General features: G+C 37.7%; 1 protein-coding gene across 9 annotated transcripts in view; it reads right to left on the bottom strand.

The window, feature by feature from the left end:
• The window catches only part of MBNL1 (muscleblind like splicing regulator 1), a 199,373-nt gene extending 179,708 nt beyond the window's left edge, over positions 1 to 19,665 (bottom strand). For 2 of the 9 annotated variants that reach the window (XM_082743373.1, XM_082743375.1), the window contains exon 1: positions 19,276 to 19,519. The gene's annotated coding sequence lies outside the window, so the exon portion shown is untranslated. Of the gene's footprint in view, positions 1 to 14,454; positions 14,647 to 19,275; positions 19,520 to 19,604 lie in introns of those variants that run through there. The other 7 variants (XM_082743401.1, XM_082743391.1, XM_082743381.1 and 4 more) reach the window with 6 other exon arrangements.
• Between the last annotated feature and the right edge of the window lie 1,647 nt (positions 19,666 to 21,312).

Below are 21,312 nucleotides of genomic sequence, written 5' to 3'. Positions count from 1 at the left end.
AGATTAGAATCAACATATTTGTCTTAAAATGTTTATAAAGACTAAAACTGAGTTACAAGTATTTGGACACATCTCAATTAAGCTATTATACCTAAAACTTGAATCTAAATCTTCAATATAATTATTTTGGCATCCAGCAATAGGACAATATAAAAAATACACTTCAGAATTAAAAATTGAGAAACACAGAATTTAAGTTGGGAATGGAGCGTTAGAGACCATCTGGCCCTCTTCCTTTGTTAGACCAGACAACATTGTATAAGTAAATTGGCACTGTGACGGAGCAGGACTGGCATCAATGTCTTCTGACTTCTCAGGCCCTTTACTGTCATTGGTTTTCTTAAAAACACTGGGGGCAACAAGAAACTCTAATATAGGCATAAAGTTCCCCAAGTTTAATGTAAAGAAGGGCCATGCAAGATTTTCAGTATAGTTCTTTACTCCTCTATTTTTTCTTTCCTTTTTTCTTTTTTCTTCTTTCACACTCTTTCTTCCACTTTTTTCTTTCTCCACTCTTCCATCCTTCTTTCTGTCAGAAAATATTTTTCACATAATCCCTCTGTTCCAGATTTCACAAATGTTTATTGATCATCCATCATGCTAAGTCCTGTTCCAAGTACTACCGTTTGAGATATGACCACAGACCAATCACTACCCTCAAGGAATTTACAGGCTGCAGAGGGAACCAGGCACTAAACAAGGAAGGAATAAATATAAAGAAACAGGTAAACATGGGAAGCAAGTTCAGATGGAGCTAAGTGCTGTCAAATAAGAGAAAGCAGGTTAGCAGGACTAGGGAGGGAGGAAACAGGACTTGACCTGTTCAAGGGCATGGTCAAGAATTGAGGTGGCCTGAGATCAGCGAAGTCCTCAAGGAGAGGCAGAACATCTGCAGAAAGACCATTCAAAGCAGTGGGAACTGCATGTCCAGAGCCTTGAATCCCAATTTCGCACTAAGGCTTCAAGTCCCAACAGTGAATAAAAACAAACAGGACGCTACCTTCAAAGAGCTTATATTTAAGTGAGAAAAACAATGAATCCTAATCAAATTAATCACACTCAAAATCGACAATTGGGGGCGCCTGGGTGGCTCAGTGGGTTAAAGCCTCTGCTTTCAGCTCAGGTCATGATCCCAGGGTCGTGGGATCGAGCCCCGCATCTGGCTCTCTGCTCAGCAGGAAGCCTGCTTCCTCCTCTCTCTGCCTGCCTCTCTGCCCACTTGTAATCTCTGTCAAATAAATTAAAAAAAAAAAAAAACTATTAAAAAAAATCGACAATTGTAGTCATGAGACTTGTGGTCTGTGGGAACTATCCAAGTGTTTGGTTGTATTAGAGTTTGGGGGGTGGGGGTTAGAGGTGGGGGATGGCATGTGATCCAGATTTGGTTTTCACAGAAATAACTAGAGTACTCTCTTGACCACTAGTGTGGGGGCTAATGGTCTAGTCCCAGAGCAGAATGCAGGAGGTGCACCAAAAAAAGTGGGCTCTGCTAGGAGGGCTAGGGGCAGCAAATAGCTGAAGGGCAGTGGAAAACCCTTAGCAGTAAGATACAGTAAAAATTAGAATGTTATATCTGAGAACTGAAGAGAATCTGTAAGATGACCACCTCCAAGCCTTAAAGGAAGTGAGATTTATGTGTGTGCGCACATGTGCACGCATATGTGCACTTTATTTCTTTCTTGAAGTCAACACAGTATAGAAAATTCAAAATTACTGAAAATAGAATATTTTTATAAAAATCAGCAACGATTCTAATTCCTGGAGATAGTCACTGGTCGTACTACAGTTTATATCCTTCCAGGCTTTTCTCAACACATTTTTTACATAGCTGACATTGTATATATGCAATTTTGTGTTCTGTTTTCTTTTCCACTTAATCTCATAGTATAACTTTATAAGACAAATGATATCTCTCATGTCATTCATCTAAACCTTCATTTATCACATGAGGTTTTGGGGACTGGACAATTAACCCTTGACCAAAATCTCACAGCTAATGAGAGGTCAAGACTGCTGCCCCACAGTGTAGTATTTCACAATCTATATCCCAGATCCTGAATTAATGTGTGTAATATTTAATATATTGACATTCTACTTGGGATATACACATGTTTTTTTAAGAAGAACTGTCACTAAGGAAAAGGAAATGGTCTTTTAAAAAGCAGTTACAAAATAAATATGGGGATGCCTAGGTGATTCAGTCAGTTAAGTGTCTGCCTTTGGCTCAGGTCATGATCCCAGGGTCCTGAGATCGAGTCCTGTGTTGGCTCATTGCTCACTGGGGAGTCTGCTTCTCCCTCTGCCTACCGCTCCCCCTACTTGTGCTTTCTTTCTCTCTAATAAATTTCAAAAAAATCTTTAAAAATTTAAAAAACAAACAAAAATAAATATGAAACAGGTAGCCAGAATGCCAAAGTGGGTATATTATGTACGCATGTTTATAGTGTATAATTACATGTAATATTAAGAAATGCTTTCTACCATCTCATAAAGTTGTGTGTGTGGCTTAGCCCAGAATCCCCTGTAATTTTTTAGAAATAGTATCTAGTAGGTCTTATAGCATGAATGTTATAGTATAACTATTTTATATGCCATAATGCAAATATTTCTATCTATTACCTCTGTCCATGAAGAATAAAAGCATCTGAAAATATGGCCATTGCCTTATTGGTTCCTAAAGGCAAACAAATTTATGAAAATGCCAATAGCAAAGCTGGTTTTTCCTTTCCTGAATGTCTGTTTTCTCTATCTACTCATCTCATATTTGAAGTTCTTTCTTTGGGTTTCTGTGATCATTGATGTCCCTCCCTTTCCTCATTTCATTGTTGGGTTCTCTCTGGATCTTGTTGGCTCCTCTTATTCCTTGTTACCTCTCTGTTTCCTGAAATTACTTTCAGATAGCTTCTCAACAGGTGTCCTAAAGGCCTTTTGAGAAAGGACAACTTTTGTTGCATTAATAAATGGTGAGAGATTCATATACACATGTTTTTCTTTTTCTCCTCTTTGCCTTTCCAGTAGTGTGGACAGTCAGTAGTACAGTCATGAATTAATTCTACTGTCTTAACGTAGGCATCGGTATGCTGGCTATTGCTTCTTAATTCATTGAACAAATATTTATTGGGCACTGATTATATGCCAAGTGTTGCACTTGGCACCGGAGATAGAGAAATTATTAAGATTTCTGCAAGGTACTCATGGTCTAGTTTAGCTGGGGGGTGGAAGTGAAGGGGCAGATGTGGGGGGTGGGGAACACCTCACACTTTCAGAAAAAAAAGTATAGCAAATGAAACAATTCAATTAAATTCAATAAACCCTGAGTGCTCACCATGTGCCAGGCAGATGGTAAGGAGTCTAGGGCTATGCCAGGCCTTGCTCCTCACGGACTCCCAAGAACTGGCAAATGGTAAAATTACCTGGCACGTGTTAAGTGCTTCATGGCAGAAAAACAGAAAAGTCATAAAGGGTCATGAGACGGACAAGCAACTTGATCATAGGAACACTTTTAACAAATCACTGCCCTAGCAATGTGAGAAAGTTTGTTCTTCTTATTTTTTAGGCTGCTATTAGCCAACTGAGGGCCAAGACTAGCTCCCAGACAGCAGGCTTCCCTACCTCACCTTTCCTGAATCCCAGGCTTGCCTTGCAACTCTCTCCTGGCTTCCCCCAGGCCTTCAACAACTAATCCTCAACTAGGTGATAGGAGATTATCTGATTAAAGTCATTCACAGAAAGGTGAGATTGAGGCTTAACCTTTCAAAAGTAATTAGTTTGACAAAAGATAGTTGGATAACCCTAAGGAACCAAACCACTATCTAACAGAGCTTGGAGGGCTCTGGTGAAGGGCCTCTCCATCTCACCCTCCCAGACTCCCGCCCGCTACCACCCACAGTTATGTCTTTCCCTATTTCCTCTCCAGAGATAAAGAAGAAGGGAAACTGGTGAATTCAGGAATGTGACAGGACTCTAATGGCACATAACCTCTCTTTGCAGTCTCCCAAGAGGCAAACGAGGTGGTATTTATGGGCCCATCCTAGAAATGGGGAGAATGAAAGTAAGGCAGTAGTTCCTGACTTTGGCTTCATTTTGGATCCATGGAGTGAAATCCAGACCAGACACATCAGAATTTCTGGGAGTGCCATATGAGCACTTTTAAGTTCCTCAGATGGCTCCAGTGTGCAACCAAGATGTCCTCCTACTGAGCTAGAATTCAGGAAATGTAATTACCCAGAATCAGCAGCGATCCATTGACCTGGTCCACGTCCCCCCTTTGGCAAATAAGCCCTATTTGGCTTGAAAGAAACAGTGTTCTCTGCAGGAATGTTTGTCTCAAATGGAGTTAGGTTTGGGTAAACCGGTGCACAGATGCACCTAGACATGTGGGAATCCGGACTAGCTGTCTGGAGCTAAGGTGGCAGAGCGCGTTTATCACGCACCTGGTAGGACATGGCGGCTCTAAGCAACCTAAACACATTTCACTTCGTACCAGGTGAGCGTCCGTGGTCTGTCTGTGGGCTTAAAAACAAACTAGATACAGTCGAGTCCACACAGAGGATAATCCTACACATTCTATAAGGCTTAGGTTGCTATTTATTTATAATTCCATATCCTGCCTCTTTCTAAGAAATTGTAATCATGAGCACTCCTTGAGAATAACATTAGGGTCTCTGAGAGATCTAAAGCATCTTAGGCCACTTCTTTTTGGATTTATTTGTATTGAACTATAGAATGTGTGTGTGTGTCTATTACATAAAAGTGTGCATATATACACACGTGTGTGAATATGTGTACGTGTATATAGATATATACATATATAACTTTTTAAAAAATAAAGTCTTACAAATTCTTATATACTTTATGAATTCATTCAACAAAGTAACATGGTTAAATCATAAATACAAATACATTAATAGGACATTTCTCATTCGAATCTCATTTGCAGGTAACATTAGAAGTCTTAATTTACGGTTGTTGTGAATGTGCCTTTGGTCCCAAAGGCCGCACGCAGGTGGCTCCGAATGCCCATATTTTCTGCCACAGGCTTAGCAATGAGTAACTGCCGACAGGACCTGATCCCACCGAGTCTTCCCAGTACTGAATGTATTTTTAGACGATGTTGAACATTCTTTTCCCTTTTCAAACTTTTTCTGGCTGTAGGTCACCAGCTCCCCAGTAAAGGCGGCATTTTCACTGTCTTTTTGCTGTCGACTTTCTTCTCCAGCTCACAAAGAATCACTAAGCACCTGGCATAATTCCAGCCTTTCCTAGAATCTGAGACTATAGAATGAGCAAAACAAGACCTCAAGGCTCTCAAAACATACAGTCCAGCCCGCAAAAGCTATGAAATAGTAAATAATTATAATCAATTAAGTAAACAATATGAGTGTGCACAGTGTAGTGACAGAGAGCAAGAGTGTTAAACAGGTGAATCTAAACTCAAGAGATAGACAATGATCATTATCTTTATGATCTCTCTCTCTCTTTTTTTTTTTCCCCACACGATTCAAATGTCTAGAATTACAGCCACGGGAGAGCTGTCCCAGTACTTACACTACATGTCTTCCGTGTTGGAATTCCTTTTAATTTGTAAGACAGAATTCTATTCCTGGCTGCATGAAATAGTGACTTTATTTCTGTCGAGATGCACGTTGTCTGCCATACAGGCCCCGAGGGCAAGGTTTGGGGAAATCTGTGACGGATCTCTACTATGCCTCCCTTGCTGTATTCTTTGCTGTTTACATTCGTTCATTTCTCGGGTTTAGTCTTTTAAGGTTATGACATCTACAACACAGAGCCAGCTTCTCTCTCATACTTTCAGACAGTGTGGCATGTCAACTTTTGAATTAACCTATGAAAATCCAATTGTATCATCTTTTGTTTCACCAAAGTTAAAGGCTCTTTTTTAAACTTTGTTCCTGGATGTAATTTTTTTTTTCCTGTTCCTGAATATAATAGCTAATATGTGCTCTTAAAAAAATAATGTATCAAGTGCCTTTAATAGGAGTTTATTAATTCTATTCGGGTGCCATTGTAAAGATGTTTATGCATGAATATTCTGGACTAGCAATAGAGCGGTAGTCTGTAACTCCCACCCACAAGCTACTCCCATGCACAGTGTAACTTCCTTCTACAGCGTCAAGACTCCCACGTTCCTACAAAAGCACTTTCCTGTCATTTAGTCTTCACAATTAAATAAAGAAAAAGTTTTAAAAAACTGTTTAAAAGAGGCTGGCCACTCTGGGCCTCTCTTTTCGTGAAGTCATTCTTCCTGAAGATGGTCTAAATTATAGACTTTGCCAGAACAGTTTTTCCTCTTGTGAAGACTTTGAAGTCTGTTTATTCTTACACCATTCTGGTAGGTCTGTCTAGGAAGAAACTGTAAATAGTTTGTCAGGGTTCCTAAATACCAAGAACTGTATGTGGGCCCGGAGAGGTGTTCACTTTGTTAGATTAGACTTGAACTTGTGGAAAAGGGCATATGTGGCACGAATATCCAACTTATATGAGATGGCCAAAATTAATTATTAAGAAAAAGGAGTATATGGGTGATGTTTGGTCCAACGCTGGATATTTTCCTCACTGTGATGGAAGAAGGCAGCTGAAGTGAATCTATTTCATTTATGACTAAATTCCCAGATAACTCAAGAGAAAACACAGCCTCTTGGGATTACTGGCAATTGGTATACATGTGCCAAATACGACACATGGGCCAGCTTCCACTGGCAAGGGTCATGGCTGCTACAGCCTTGTCCTTCTGCCTGTGTTGTTGGCTCCTCTTGGAAATAGCATAGCTCTCTCTCACCAAACTGGTGCAATGGCTTGCGTAGGCACCACGCTTTTAAGCAGAATCAGGTTAAAATATAAGGGGGTGTTATTTCCAAGGCTTCTGCTCTGTCTCTGCCTCAGCTCCTATGAAATAAAGACAGTCTTTGGAGTCTGTTCTGAGGCACAGATTTCTAGGCAATGTACTCTCCGTTTCCTGCTAACATAAACTGTCTACCTCATAGAACTGTGATAATGAACGATTTCACAGGAATCGATCTAACGTATGTCAGGCCTTTGACAAATTACAGCTATTGTAATAATTTCAAATTATGAACTTAAAAATATAGAATATTTAAAGAACAAGCACATGTGAAACTTCAGATCTCTTCAAAACATGAGCATTAAAATCAAATTACAACTTTAAGAAATTTACAGCTATTGTTTATAAGATAAAAGATCCTTTTACAGTTTCTTGAATGGACAGGTAGGATATAATCAAAAGGGAATCCAAGATGTTCCCTGGAATGATTAACAGGCACTTTAGAAACATCACTCCTCATTGACCAGAGCACAGCTTTCTTTTGTCCAACTTTCCCCCTCCACTTTATGAGAAGAAACATGGGAAGGACAAGCCAAGCCAAGAAAAAGGCATCTATCACTTTAAAAAAGAGTGTATGATGCACAGTTGCATTGAAACCACATCCTTCAGAGCTGTGTGTGTGTTAATGCAGTCAGAGCTGTTAACATAGGATAAAAATTTAGTTGTCTACTTGCCTCTTTTAAGTAATACAAGTCAAGAGATGTTCCAGGCATAGTTTCTCTTTTATTTTTCCCCCAGCTTTTACTCCTACCTCCCTAAAAAATGTATCTCTCGATTTCATCAGAACAAACACCCTCAGAGCTCTAAGTGAAGAAAATAATGATTATGTGTTGCTAAGTACTATTTAGTAACAAAGGCTTGGGCCACAGGAATGGTGACATCACCCACAGAAAGAGGAACATTTATACTTTTGAAAGAGATTTTTTTCCAACATGATGGGTCACCAATCAGAGGAACAAAGCTGAATAAGGCAGCAGGAGAGGACTCCTAGCCCTGGAAAAGGCATCTTTAGCATCTGATTCTGGAGTCATGCCTTAAGCCCACGTGCTCTTTCTACGCTCCCCTCCCAAATCTAGTTCGTGTCAACAAATGTGTACTATTCTTACTGTAGAAAACCTACTATTCTCATACTTTAGTATATTTGCTTCTTGGTGAATCTGTCCATCTGTAGTAAGCAGCAGGTCAGGAAGCGGCTTTCTGTTTCAAGAGTGTTCCCCAAATAATCACATCCTGCAGATAGCCATGCATTTACACACGCATACACTCAGAAACCACACACCATCTCACACTTGGCAATAATCCAGTGACACGGTGAGTCATCAGACCCACGTGTTTGCACGATACAATGGACTGCATCCCTTAAATAGCACGTAAGTCATCTATAGTCTTCCACACTTCCCAATACCAGTAACATAATGATTTTCTATTTGGGTTTTGTCAGAAACACTCAAAAGTCAGCTTGTGGCTCCTACAATATCATGTCTGCCTGCCTTGGGGAAGTTACCGTTGTGTTCCTCTACACCCCACCCTTGTCATCCTTCTATTCACACTCAGTCCAATGCCACTGGTAGGGTTTTGGTTTTTTTTGTTTTTTTTTTTCATTGTCAGCTCTTAACCCAGAAATAGAAGCAGCCACAGGGCGCCTGGGTGGCTCAGTGGGTTAAGCAGCTGCCTTCGGCTCAGGTCATGATCTCAGGGTCCTGGGATTGAGTCCGGCATTGGGCTCTCTGCTCAGCAGGGAGCCTGCTTCCTTCTCTCTCCCTCTCTGCCTGCCTCTCAGTGTACTTGTAATTTCTCTCTGTCAAATAAATAAATAAAATCTTTAAAAAAAAAAAAAGAAGCAGCTGCCACACTAGTTGTCATTAGCTTCTCAAGTATATGGGGATGCCACTTGCTCTTGTCCCTAATAGCTATTAGGTTTGTTAAAATAATAATAATAATAATAATGATAACAATAATAGCAATGGTAATAATAACAAAAATAACAATAATAATACTGATAACAATAATATGAAGAAGAAGGAGAAGAGAAAGAAGAAGAAGAAGAGGAAGAAGGAGGAGGAGGAGAAGGAGGAGGAGGGGGAGAAGGGGGAGGAGGAAGAGGAAGAGGAGGTCCTTTTCAGGAAGATATTCTATATTCCCTTCCTAAATCACACTCAGCCTCCCAACTCCCACTCAAAAGTTGTGTCCGACTAATTCTGGGATTTAAAATGTAATAACTGGATGATTTTAATCTCTTGGGATAATATAAATAAATCAGAGGAAATTTATAATTGTTCTGAAAATGCAATGTCAATACCTGCTTTTTATAATAGGAACAGGTTGATGCTGCAAGGGTCCCTACCGTCATTGGAGCTGGGATTTGAGAAGAATCAATAAGAGGACATCTGTTGTCCCCAGAGACTGGAAAACAGCTTTTCTCTAGACTTACCTACTTCATATCCACGCAGAAACTAAGGCGCCCAATGACCCCATTACCAGACATCAGGCTACCTATTTTCAGTGGCCATGATAAAGGTCAGCTATCCCACAGCAATTGTGCTGAAAAATCTTAGATTGACCAATTCAAATAATATTTAAGCCCTTTTCACTTTTATCAAACCCACACCTATTATAAAAATGAGGAAAAGGTAAGAAAATGTAGTTAACTTGCGAAGATAAATTCCACTTACTTGAAATTTATCTAAATATAAAAATTTATCACCTGAGAAAGCTTTTGACCTATGTCGTAATTCCAGCTTCTCTTCAAACAACAGTTTTTCCTACTCTGTATTAAACACAGATAATGAATGGATCATTCATTGCACACGGTTCCCCAGTACATACATGTGCCTGTCCTTGCAAATATTTGCTCACGCTGTGTAACTCCTTGCCTTGTCTACAATCTCAGTAACCTGGACCTTTGTCAACCCCAGGTCCCTCGCTTCATCTCCCACTACTCTCTGAGACCCGGAGTCTTCTTTCTCCTTCTCAGAAAGGCAGATGTCCTTCCTGCCTCTGCACTTGCATATCACTCTTCCTAGGGGCTTCTGCACGGCACCAGGCTTCTCATCATTCAGGACTTAGCTTAAATATTTCCCTTCCTGAGAGGCTAGGTAGGGAAAGAAGCTTCCCTTCTCTGTTTCTCTATCCTTTTACTTTGCTGAATTGTCTTCATGCTGCTGTCATCATCTAAAATTCCCTTTTCAGAAATTCACTTGTTAACTGGCTTACTCATCGACTTCCCCCCAGACTGAAGTTCAGCTCCTCCAGGGTAGAAACTTGGTCTTGGTCACCGGTATCCCACAGCCTCTAGATGGATGCTTAATGCATAATGCTTGATATATGAATACATGTGTATATGCACTTCAAAATGGAAACAGAAGCTTCTCACAAGAATTAAAACCCTCTCTTCGCATAGCCCACTTCCTGAGGAGAACCACAAAGGCGGGGTCACCAAATACCTCTTCTGGGAGGACCACAGAAGAGAAAACAAACAAACAAACAAACAAACACCAATACAAAACCATGGCTCAATGTTAAATTCATGTACTGTTGAAATGTTTTTCCAGTTCTTTGACAATTTTCTGAGTTTTTTTGAAAATGTATTATCCCAATTCTTTTCCTCTTGATGAAAACTTGGATCATCCGACCTTAATGCTGCCTCCCCCAGGGAGCCTTGTGCCATGGCTGCACCAAGAAGTATAACCCCCAAGTATTTTAATGTCTCAGGTGACTCCTTACATTTTTCATAGTGTGGCTGAAAATTGACGTCTTTTGAGATTTTTCCTACTAGTGCCTAAGATTTCAGAGGGGCTGTGCCATATAATATATACATTTTTAACTGTATTTAAACCAAAGCTTTGCCTATTCTGTTTCTCAATGTAAGTTCTAAAGGCAGTGTATTAATTATAAAGATCCATTGTAGAGACAGACACACCAGGATCAGTTTGGTAACCACTATCAAGTGAACTCTCTCAGAACCTTTTTTTCCTTAAATCTGTAAAATAGTAATAATGGTACTTAACTCACAAAGTTAGTGAGGGTGTTAAATTTGTTAATCATCTGAAGCATCTAATACATAATGTTATCTTAAAACTGGTACTAAAAATGATATGCAATGGTACTAAAAACTAGTACTAAAAAAATATAACAGCAAAGCTATTATTATTAACATTGTCATCATCATCATCTAGGACCTAATAATCTCAAGAACCAAGACCTATGTTACAACCTTAAACTTAATCTGTTGGATATTCACACAAAACAACTCCAAACAGTTTTCCTAGAATAGCTTTAAAATCCACTTCAAGATGAAATATAAAACCAGGAAATAATTACAAAACAATATGTGAACTATATGCATAGCCATGAGGCCAGCGCAGGCAGATGGTTAATCAGGAAAGAATTCTGGAAGGAGATTGCTCTTCCATCTGGCTTGAGGGAAGCAATGAACCCTAACTGGCAAGGGAGGGTGGGCACATGTTTTTCTTGGGGGTGAGGGCAGAGGCAGAACAAGTGCAAAGGCAGTGGGGCAGCAAAGCAGAGCAATTGCCCCCAGGATCCTAAGAGATTAGTGGTACCCGCTGTGAACCCATCCCTTTTAGCTGCATGGAAGACAGCCAATACACAAAGAAGAGAATTTTCGGTCTATTTGTTGTCTCCTGGGACCACTTCTTTTGTTGCAGTTCCTTTCATTCTGTGTTAGCAGAACTATCCCACCTGACAACTGCATTGCACAACAAATACCCATGGCCGCCTCTACATGACCTTGGGAGATAGTTGTTATTTTTGTCACATTTGTTTTATTTATAAATAAGGCTCAGAACTGTTGAGGCCTTGTGCTTACTCATCACTTGAATACCTAGTATGTTTCATGCATTTTTCTAGACATTGAGGATGTAACATGAACTAAACATTTCAGACCAAACCCTGCCCCCATGGACCTTACATTTTAGTAGTAGAAACAGACAACAAGTAATTAAACAAAGAAATAAAGATAAAAGTTTTATGTAACATTGAGTGTTACCAAGAAAATGAAAATGAGACGAAAGGATAGAGAGTGGGTTAGGGACACGATAATAAAATACGTACTTGGTCATGGAAGACACCCTTTAGGAGGAACATTTGAACATCTGAATAAAAAAGAGCTGTGTCACAATAATGTGTGAGAAGAATATGCCGTGAAAAGATGGGGAAAGCACGTGCAAATTCTCTGAGTCAGGAATGAACTTAGGATGCCCTAGGGGCAAAATAAGGAGTGGAGCCAGAGCATAATGAATGAAGGATTGAGAAGTAGGATATGAGGGTGGAGATGTAGGTAGAGGACAAGACACATAAGCAACAGAGAGGAATTTGGATTCCTTCATAATTAAAATAGGAAACCATTAAAGAATTTTGAGCAGGGAGTCACGTGATTTGACTTCTATTTTAAAACATCATGCTGGGGGTGCCTGGGTGGCTCAATAGGTTAAAGCCTATGCCTTCAGCTCAGGTCATGATCCCAGAGTCCTGGGATCGAGCCCCGCATCGGGCTCTCTGCTCAGCGGGGAGCCTGCTTCCCCCTCTCTCTCTGCCTGACTCTCTGCCTACTTGTGATTTCTGTCTGTCAAATAAATACATAAAATCTTAAAAAAAAAAAAAAAAAACATCATGCTGGCAGGAATGCAAGAATTGAAAGAGGGATTTCTTAATAGGCTACAAGTAGAATGGAGATGTCCAGAAGAAATGATAGTGTTGTACACTGAGCTCAAGATGGTGGAACGGATGAACCTGGTCGATGCTGAGATATATTTTGGAAATAGAACTGATGGGCTTGCCAATAAATAGAATATAGGTGAAGGAAAGAAAGAAATTAGTGATGCTTTTGACCTGGATAACTGGGTGTAAGATGGTGTCATTTATCAACCAAAGAAGACTGGGCAGGGAGCAGAGAGAAGGGTGATCAATGAGAGGCTTTCTTTTGGACATGTTAACTTTAAGATGCCTGGTAACATCTGAAGTTTAATAATCACTTTGAGGTATGAGTCCAGAAGTTGGCAAAAAGTTAAGAAGGTATGAATTTTTTTTTTAACTTACAGTTATGGTGCTAGATATCTGAATAGAGAAGAGAAGTAACCATCCAAGATTCACAGTCCATAAGTGACAGAATGGAAACTGAAAATGAATCTTGAGACTGACTCACTTTCTCTTCCTGCCACAAATATCAGGATGCATTCATCATTATGAATACGAGAGAAGAATATGGGGGAGTGCTAGGGGCAGGAATATTCTAGAAAAGGTTGAGAATTTGTCCAATGCTATGGACTACACAAATTCATGGTTGCTTCTTTCTTTACCTATATTTCTGTAAATGTGATGATACATGCACATTTAACTTTTTTTTTTTTGAGCATTGGAAATGTTTACTATATGAATAAATATGAAATAGTATTTTTTTAATCTCTTTTTTTATATTTTCTTTTTTTTTTTAACTTTTTATTTCACATTTAACTTTTAAAAGCCACTCTGGAATAATAAATTCATAAGGTTGACAAAATACCTCTGATAACCTACTTTCTTTTCTAAAATTGTCCCTTTTTGGAATATCCAAGAGGATATTAAATTCAGACTAATTGTAGATTGAACAGAATTGAAATATAAAGATAAACGTTTAGCCAATAACTCAAACAGGTATTTCCGAATTGTATCATAACATCTGAATTACGATGATCAGATTTCTTTAACAGACATGGCTGGGACAAGTAACACTTACTCTCCATGGCTTGGAAAAAAATTAAAAGCTAATAAATTAAAAAATAAAATTAAACCAGTAACAATGCAGAGGGGAAAAAAATTCTAAAACTGGAAACAAACAGAAACAAATGAACCTGGTTGTGGGTATTATGGAGGGCACATAATACATGGAGCACTGGGTGTGGTGCATAAACAATGAATTCTGTTACTCTGAAAAGAAATTAAATTAAAAAAAATTTTTTTAAAAATCAGATACAGAAATAAAGGTGCATAGAGATAGTTTTTTAAAAAAAAGAAAGAAACAAATGAACCTTATTATATTTCAAATGAATACTATGATAACCCTACATGGAGAGAAAGAAAAAGAGGCAGGGATGGAAGGAAGGGAGAAAGCAGCATGAAAGGATTCATCCAAGCAACCACAAACACGTATTTGGTGGGTTATGGGTATGTGGGGTAAGAAGTGCATACAGACCCAGAATTCTTTTTCAGTAGGTTTATTATAGTGGTTTGGGTAAAGTAATTCAGAAATTATTTTAGATGTTTTATAGAAATGAGTAAATAAGTAAACATGCTGATGTTAAGATCCAAGGCTCACGCTATGGAGGAAGGAGCACACAAACATGGCATAGGCGAAGGCAAGAAATAACCTTCTGGGGATGGATTAGAACCGGAGATATCAGATAAACTCATGATGCCCAAAATATGTGTGTATAGATACAAGAGTTTTTATGAATGCATGCATGCTTTTGGGTATGCATACTATGTGCATTTGCATTGGTCAACAAACAAAAACACTCCAGTGGCAGTGAGTATACCTAACCCAGATCTTGGCCTCTCATACCATTCCCCATCAAAAGAAATGAGATGTGGGGTACCTGGGTGGCTCAGTCATTTAAGTGCTGACTCTTGATTTCAGCTCAGGTCATGATCTCAGGGTTGTGGAATCGAATCCCGTGTCAGGCTCTGGCTCAGGGTTGTGGGATCAAACCCCATGTCAGGGAGTCTGCTTGAGATTCTATCTCTCTCCCTCTTCTTTCACCCCTCTCCTTGCTCTCTCTCTTCTCTCTCTTTGAAAGAAAGAAAGAAAGAAAGAAAAGTAAAAGAAAGAAAGAAATCTTAAAAAATAAAAGAAAGAAACAAAAAAGAAGAAATGAATGATTCTGTGTTTGGGATGGGATAAGTACAAGATGAGGTTAGAAGATCTTTTTACACCAGAAAGTGTTCACTAACATGATGGAGGCATGCCACAGGGACATAGGAGCCAGAATAAGAGGGCTTCGTTATTTAAATGTAGAAATTTGAGCACCATTATAATTAAGGCAGTAAGGAATTATAAACCATTGGAGAGATAGAAATTCATGACTTATTATCAGTAACACATACACAAATTAGTAATTAAATACAGGAGAGAAGGGAGTTCTTTTGCTTACATTAGAATGCAAAAGACTGACTGAAATATGCAAGGAGTGCTGGAGCTGGAGAATCATCATTTTCTAACTATCACACATTACAGTAAAGACTGCATCAGATGAGAACATCAATTAATATTAAATCCAAAGGGAAATGTTTCATGAGGAGTTGTCATTATAAAGTAGAGAAATGAGGCAACACTTTGACATGACAGCCTAGGTTAGCATTACCAGTGGGGCACAGATGAGCATCTTGTGGCTCTAGATACTATGATCGCATGAGAGGAGACATCACCTATGCCATATTCTAGCAAAAAATGCATAGCCACAATCTCATCATAAGGAAATGTCAGACACAGACCAATGAGGAAACACTCTGTTAAAAAAGAAGTCTAAAAGAGTAGTCTAAAAAAAAAGTCTAAAAGAATAGACTTTAAAGTTTTCAATTTCATAAAAGACAAAGACATGATGTGGAAATGTTCCAGATTAAGGGAGGCTAAAGAGACTTTGCAACTACATGTAACACATGACTCTAAACTGTATTCTTTACTGGAGGGGAACATACTATAAAGGGTATTATCAGATAAATAGCAAAATTGGAATATGGGCAAGTGTTAGATAAAAGTATTGTATCAATGTGAATTTATGAAGTAGATATTGTAACCGTTGCATAAGAGACTACCTCTATTTTTAGCACTTACAAGCTGAAGTCAAGGGTCATGTTTTTTATAACTTACCCTCAAGTGGTTTGGAAAGAAAAAGTAGAGACAGAAAGATAGAAAGAATAAGAGCAAATTATAATATAAAGCAAATAGAGTAAAATATTAAGATCGGGCAAATCTGGGTAAGGATATATAGGTATTCATTATGCTATTTTTATTTTTACAACTCTTTTGAGCTTGAAATTATTTCTTAAAAAAATTTAAAGTAGGTGAAGTATAATAAGCATTTCTAGTGAACATTTAAGAGACTCCAATGGCATCAGATACGATTTTTACTCAGAAGGCAGCCTAATTGCCTAGAGAATGTTCTCTTCTCCAATTCAGACCTGTTCACCAACACAGGAAAAGCATAAAAGCATTCTGCTTCAATTTTTTTCTTATGTAAAATGAAAATAAATCGAACAGAGGTATGATTAAAGAAAAATGCTGCTAAATTTATTTTTTTCAGAATCAGAATTGTGGTGACTTTTTTCATGATCATATTACTATTTGTGTTTGTTTCCAAAGTGAAAAGAATTTTTGAGGCTGTGATAGCCACCCAATATTGAAAAAACCAAGAACTTAAAATGAAGTATCTGTAAAGTAGAATAACAAAGAGCTGTGACATTTTATACTAACTTGTGGAGTAAAACCAGTAGGCTAACTTCATTTCTGATTTACTTCCCATGGTTCCAATATGAATTAATGATTTTAATGCCATTTTTCTCTCAATTTGGATCTAAAACTACAAATCCACTGTTCTCCTTACTAATACTGAAAAATTAAGACCTTTAGAAAATAATGAAAAGACAAAGCTGGAAAGCATCTAGAAGACATCAAATCTAAGTCCCTAATTTTAGTTCATATAAAATAATAAAAATATCAATGATGTTAGGGAAGTATTGGAAATCATAATTCTCAAACAGTGAATAATTTACATTTTAAAAATTAAAAAATCATAAAGATATAAAAGTTATATTTTCTAGAACACAGATGTGTACATTATACTTCATAAAATATACCCTTTTAAATGGAAATATTCAGAAATGTAAAAGAACCTGCCTTTATTCTTTATATTTGCAGAAATTATTTCCCGTATGAAAATGAGATAGATATTCTCTCTTACAGAGCACATGTACTTCCAAAGCACATATTTTTGTGAACACAATAATTTCCCCATTGAACACATATTTTTATTACTAGAATAAGTATGAATATGTTACATGTGGCACTTATCCAGATTTAGAGGATTTTTGTTTCTGAGTTCAAAACATGCCATCCCTCTTAGTTTGCACCCAAACCACGATCTTTCTTTAGGGCAACAAACTCTCATCTACTTTTGCAAATGAGAAAATGGCCGAAAGAAGGGGAAACCAAACAAGTATTTCAATGCTTCAGAAGTTCTTTTGGAAGTCAACTTATTTATGTTGAGAACAAATAGCATCATTGTTTCAAAGTGAAATTATTATCTGAGCCGTAATATATTTGCCAAGGTGGGATAGAGCCCTCTAGAAGCAGGTCATTCTCCTGCACAGATGGGGGGCTCTAGAAAGTTCACACTGTGAAGGAGGGCGCAGACACCCACTAAATGGTGAGATTTGTTGGATCAACCCTGGATTTCAACAATTGGACGGATGCTGAGCAAGATCACGCACACACCACATAGTCAACCATGTCTTACTAATTCAGAAAATTTCACAGTGCTATGCTGCAGTCACCCAGTTTCAACTTAGATTAGATTCAATGAAAATTTATGCCTTAGGGTGTCGCCTGAATGTAATCTTAACGAAACAGTAAAATATTTATCTTTAGTTCAAAAGTTAAAATTTGTGTATTCCAGTAATAAATTATTTGCAATATTATATCTAATTTCACTTCAAAAATTTGGATTTGGGGGTGGAGTCTAAGTGCTTTTTTCTTACTACACTGTGTGCAAGAAAAGCAGAAGCAATGCATCTTGTTATCCTCCTAGTAATGGTAAGATCGGCTCCTTTAACAATCTGCGCGACTAAGGAAACTCAACCAGGTAGCTCTAATTTTTTTCTGTAAATATGATTTTGTCACAGAAAAAATTTTAAATTTATTTTCCTTAATCTGGAGCTAGGCTGTTCATTCAGAGATTTCAATAGCTCACAACCACCACCACCACCACCACCACAATACTTCCAACTTGCCAGCAAGATAGGATTTTTCTCTACTTCTTGGGCCTTCATTTGCCATTCTGAATGACTGTATGTTGATCAATTTAGATTGTAACCTCCTTGGGCTGTGTTTTTTTGGTTGTTATCAGTTATTCAGTGTAATACCACACTATGTATGACAAACACACAACACTTAATAGTTTATGGTATCGAAATATCTCATCCTTAAAATTCTGGACATTTAAAAATACTTCCATCCCCCCCCCCCCCCCAAGAGAAGGACATTTTAAGTGGTTTTGTTGCAAAGAACAATGATGAAGTTCTGGTGTGTTTAATAAGTGTGTGATACATAAAGATGAACATACACAATTTTAATGGATTCCTCACAACTACCAACTTAATTTTAAGATTTTGATCTAGTTAAGAATGTCAAATTTGAGTCCACAGTTTACTGACCGAATTTATAACACTAACAGTCTGTTTTCCTTCTCTCTGTAACCAAAAGACAAGTCCTGTCACAGCACATTGCATGAAAATAAATTTTTAAAAATACCCTATTTTCTAGGTAATGTAATAGAACCCATGTGATGGCTTGTTTAACCAAACTGATTAAAATGAAGTCCGTTAATTTATGGAATAATGCAGACTTTCTTTTTCAGAAGCCATGTGATTATTCTAATTAAAAAAATTAAATAAGCATTCATTTGCTTAAAAAAGGATTTAAAAATTGCTGTATGATAAATATAATTCTATTACATAGTTAATATGTGTATACATTACTCTAGCGTGGCACAAATAAAAATAATTCTGCTGGATTTAGATTACTTTAGAATTGCCTAATAAAATTAGTTTCTGCTTAGTTTGATCCCCAATTATGAATCCAAATGGTCTTACAGTTCTTGTCCAGTTTTGAGCATTAAAACTACAAATAAATCTTAAAACAAACATAAATTTCTAAAATTTGATTTACTTACTTTAGTTACATTTTTAAATACTACTATCTACACTACAAATTGCTTTTTCAAAGGTATTTCAATATCATCACAATGTGATGATATGAAAAATAATACTGAAATATAACACCTTAAATAATACTATGTATTTTCACAGTAAATAGAATCAAATGCAAGAATATCTTTTTTTACATAAAATGTCCAACTAGTCATAGGCAAAATGAACAAACAAATATAGGTAGGATAACTTACAAATGTTAGGAATTTACTGGAGCTAGGGGAAGAAAAAGTTTTCAAAGTTATATCAATACAAAAGTTCTTTCAGCATTAAACTGTGTACAAAATTATGAAAAAAAGAGAACTTGTTTACTTTTCAGTTAAAATAATTTGGAGATCAATAAGCACTTTAAACTGGCCCAGCTTTTCAAAAGGTTGTATGTAAAGTTGAAACAGCAAACTTACTAAACTTCATCTAAAATATTGAGTACTTACTTGAAAATTATCAGATTTATCTCATCTATTTCATAATCCAACCAATATTTAAATTGTTGTTCCACAAACAGAAATCCAAGCAATAAAATGAAAAATAGCAAGCGAACCCTTTCTTCTTACCGCAATGTCTTCTTTTCCGTTGGTTGTTAAGCTGCTTAAATAGTTGAGGTAACCAGCATCTCCAAGGGCTCTGACTCCACTCAGCTCTATTCAGTCAATTTTTTTTTTTCTCTGCAAAAGGACACTACCAAAAGAGGAAGTTGTGAAACACCAGAGTCATTTTGCTTTATAAATTCTATGGAGAATGGAAAAGTCTTCACAAACCTTACATTTAGAGTCATGGGGACAGGCTGTAATTTGTTCATTTATACATACACAATTAACACATACACGAATTTATAGGTGTAAGCAAGTTTTCAAAAAGTTAAGTTATTGAAATATATCCTTGATTATGCAATGCTCATTTACATAAGGAAACATCTCCTCTGTGGTCGAAAGATAATCATAGAAAAAAAAAATACCGCTCTATGCAGACGAAAACTGTCAAGCTGATACATGAGGAATAAACTTGCTTTTATAAGGCTAATTAATTTAAACTCTTTGGAGTATGACCTAAATGCTAATCTGACTGGAGACATAATGTAAAAACAAAACAAAACAAAACAAACAAACAAACAAAAACTTCAGTAAACGGGCATTTTCCTGGAATCTGGGTAGTGGTTTTTTACCTACAAGCCTTAAGCTTCCTTTCTCATGAGTAGCTGCCTGTTACATATAGATAAAGCATTGCAAAACTGAAACTCTTGCTTATCCATAAGCTACGGTCTCTCTCAACTTCAGCCACAAGAATAAAAAACAGGTGCAGGTCCTGCACTGTTGAACTTAACCGGTCAAGTTTCTACCAGGTTGGAGCACTAACTGAAAATATTTATGGGATGGTAAGGACAATGGTGGAAAAAGGACCAAAAAAAAAAAAAAAGAAAAAAGAAAAAAAACCCCGTTGATCAAAGCCAACACTATCACCAACCTCAAATAGAAGGAAATACTCATATACATACTTCTCCCAGGTTACTGAATAGAAGAAGCAGATGAACACCAGATGAACAGCTGCAATTTGTTTGTGGCAGTTCCCCACCCCCTCTCCGTCCCTTGCTGTTGGGGAAGGGAAGGGGGGCGGGGTGGATTGCAAGAATAACAGTAATTATGCAAACCTCCACACACTGCAAGAACCACTTTCTGGACTTTGGAAACTACCATGCTCCCAGGGTATCACACTCTGCTTTTCACTTAACCATATTTTCAAAGGGGCAATGAAGAGCAATTAGGGGATAATGAAAAACGGAAACATTTTCCCCTTTCACCTAAACTCCTATGTGATGTGAATTTGCAGGAAGTAAAGATAAATGAACAAACAGGACTAAGAAAGCTGTCACAACAACAGCAGAACACCGGAGCATCATCAATATAAAATTGGACTGGAATCCTTTACTGAGATACTTATAAGAAAATTCTTGAAGAAAACGTTATTAATGAGATTAACATCGCTTAGATTCTATGTGTTTTGAAAAAATTTAAATGTGATTGTATTTGTGAGTTTTTAAAAAATAATTTCATTTATTTATTCATCACGGAGAGAGGGAGAAAGAGAGAGTGTACAAGCAGGGGGAGCAGCAGGCAGGAGAAGCAGGTTCCCAGCTAAGCAAGGAGCTCTATGCGAGACTTGATCCCAGGATCTTGGGATCCTGACCTGAGCCAAAGGCAGATGACTAACCGACCTAGCCACCCAGATGTCCCTAAATATGACTCTATTTGACATCTGTTCTAAAACACTAGGTCCTCCTGCCCACCAAAGACCCAGGCTCAGTACCGGAAGCATAGTGCTGAATATCGATCGATGGTTTTAATGTGCTAGCTCAGTATGTGTGTCCCTTTCACCTGGATGGTGGATGCGTGTCTCTGTTTCTCCAGTGATTCTTTCCAGGCTGGTGAATATGATCAAGGGTCCCTCCGTCTTAGACAGTTCTCCTCTGACTGACC

Source organism: Mustela nivalis (assembly GCF_964662115.1).
Source record: "Mustela nivalis genome assembly, chromosome: 1".
Taxonomy (NCBI): domain Eukaryota; kingdom Metazoa; phylum Chordata; class Mammalia; order Carnivora; family Mustelidae; genus Mustela; species Mustela nivalis.
Note: the sequence above shows the minus strand (reverse complement) of the source record. Positions and strands in the feature narration are given on the sequence as shown.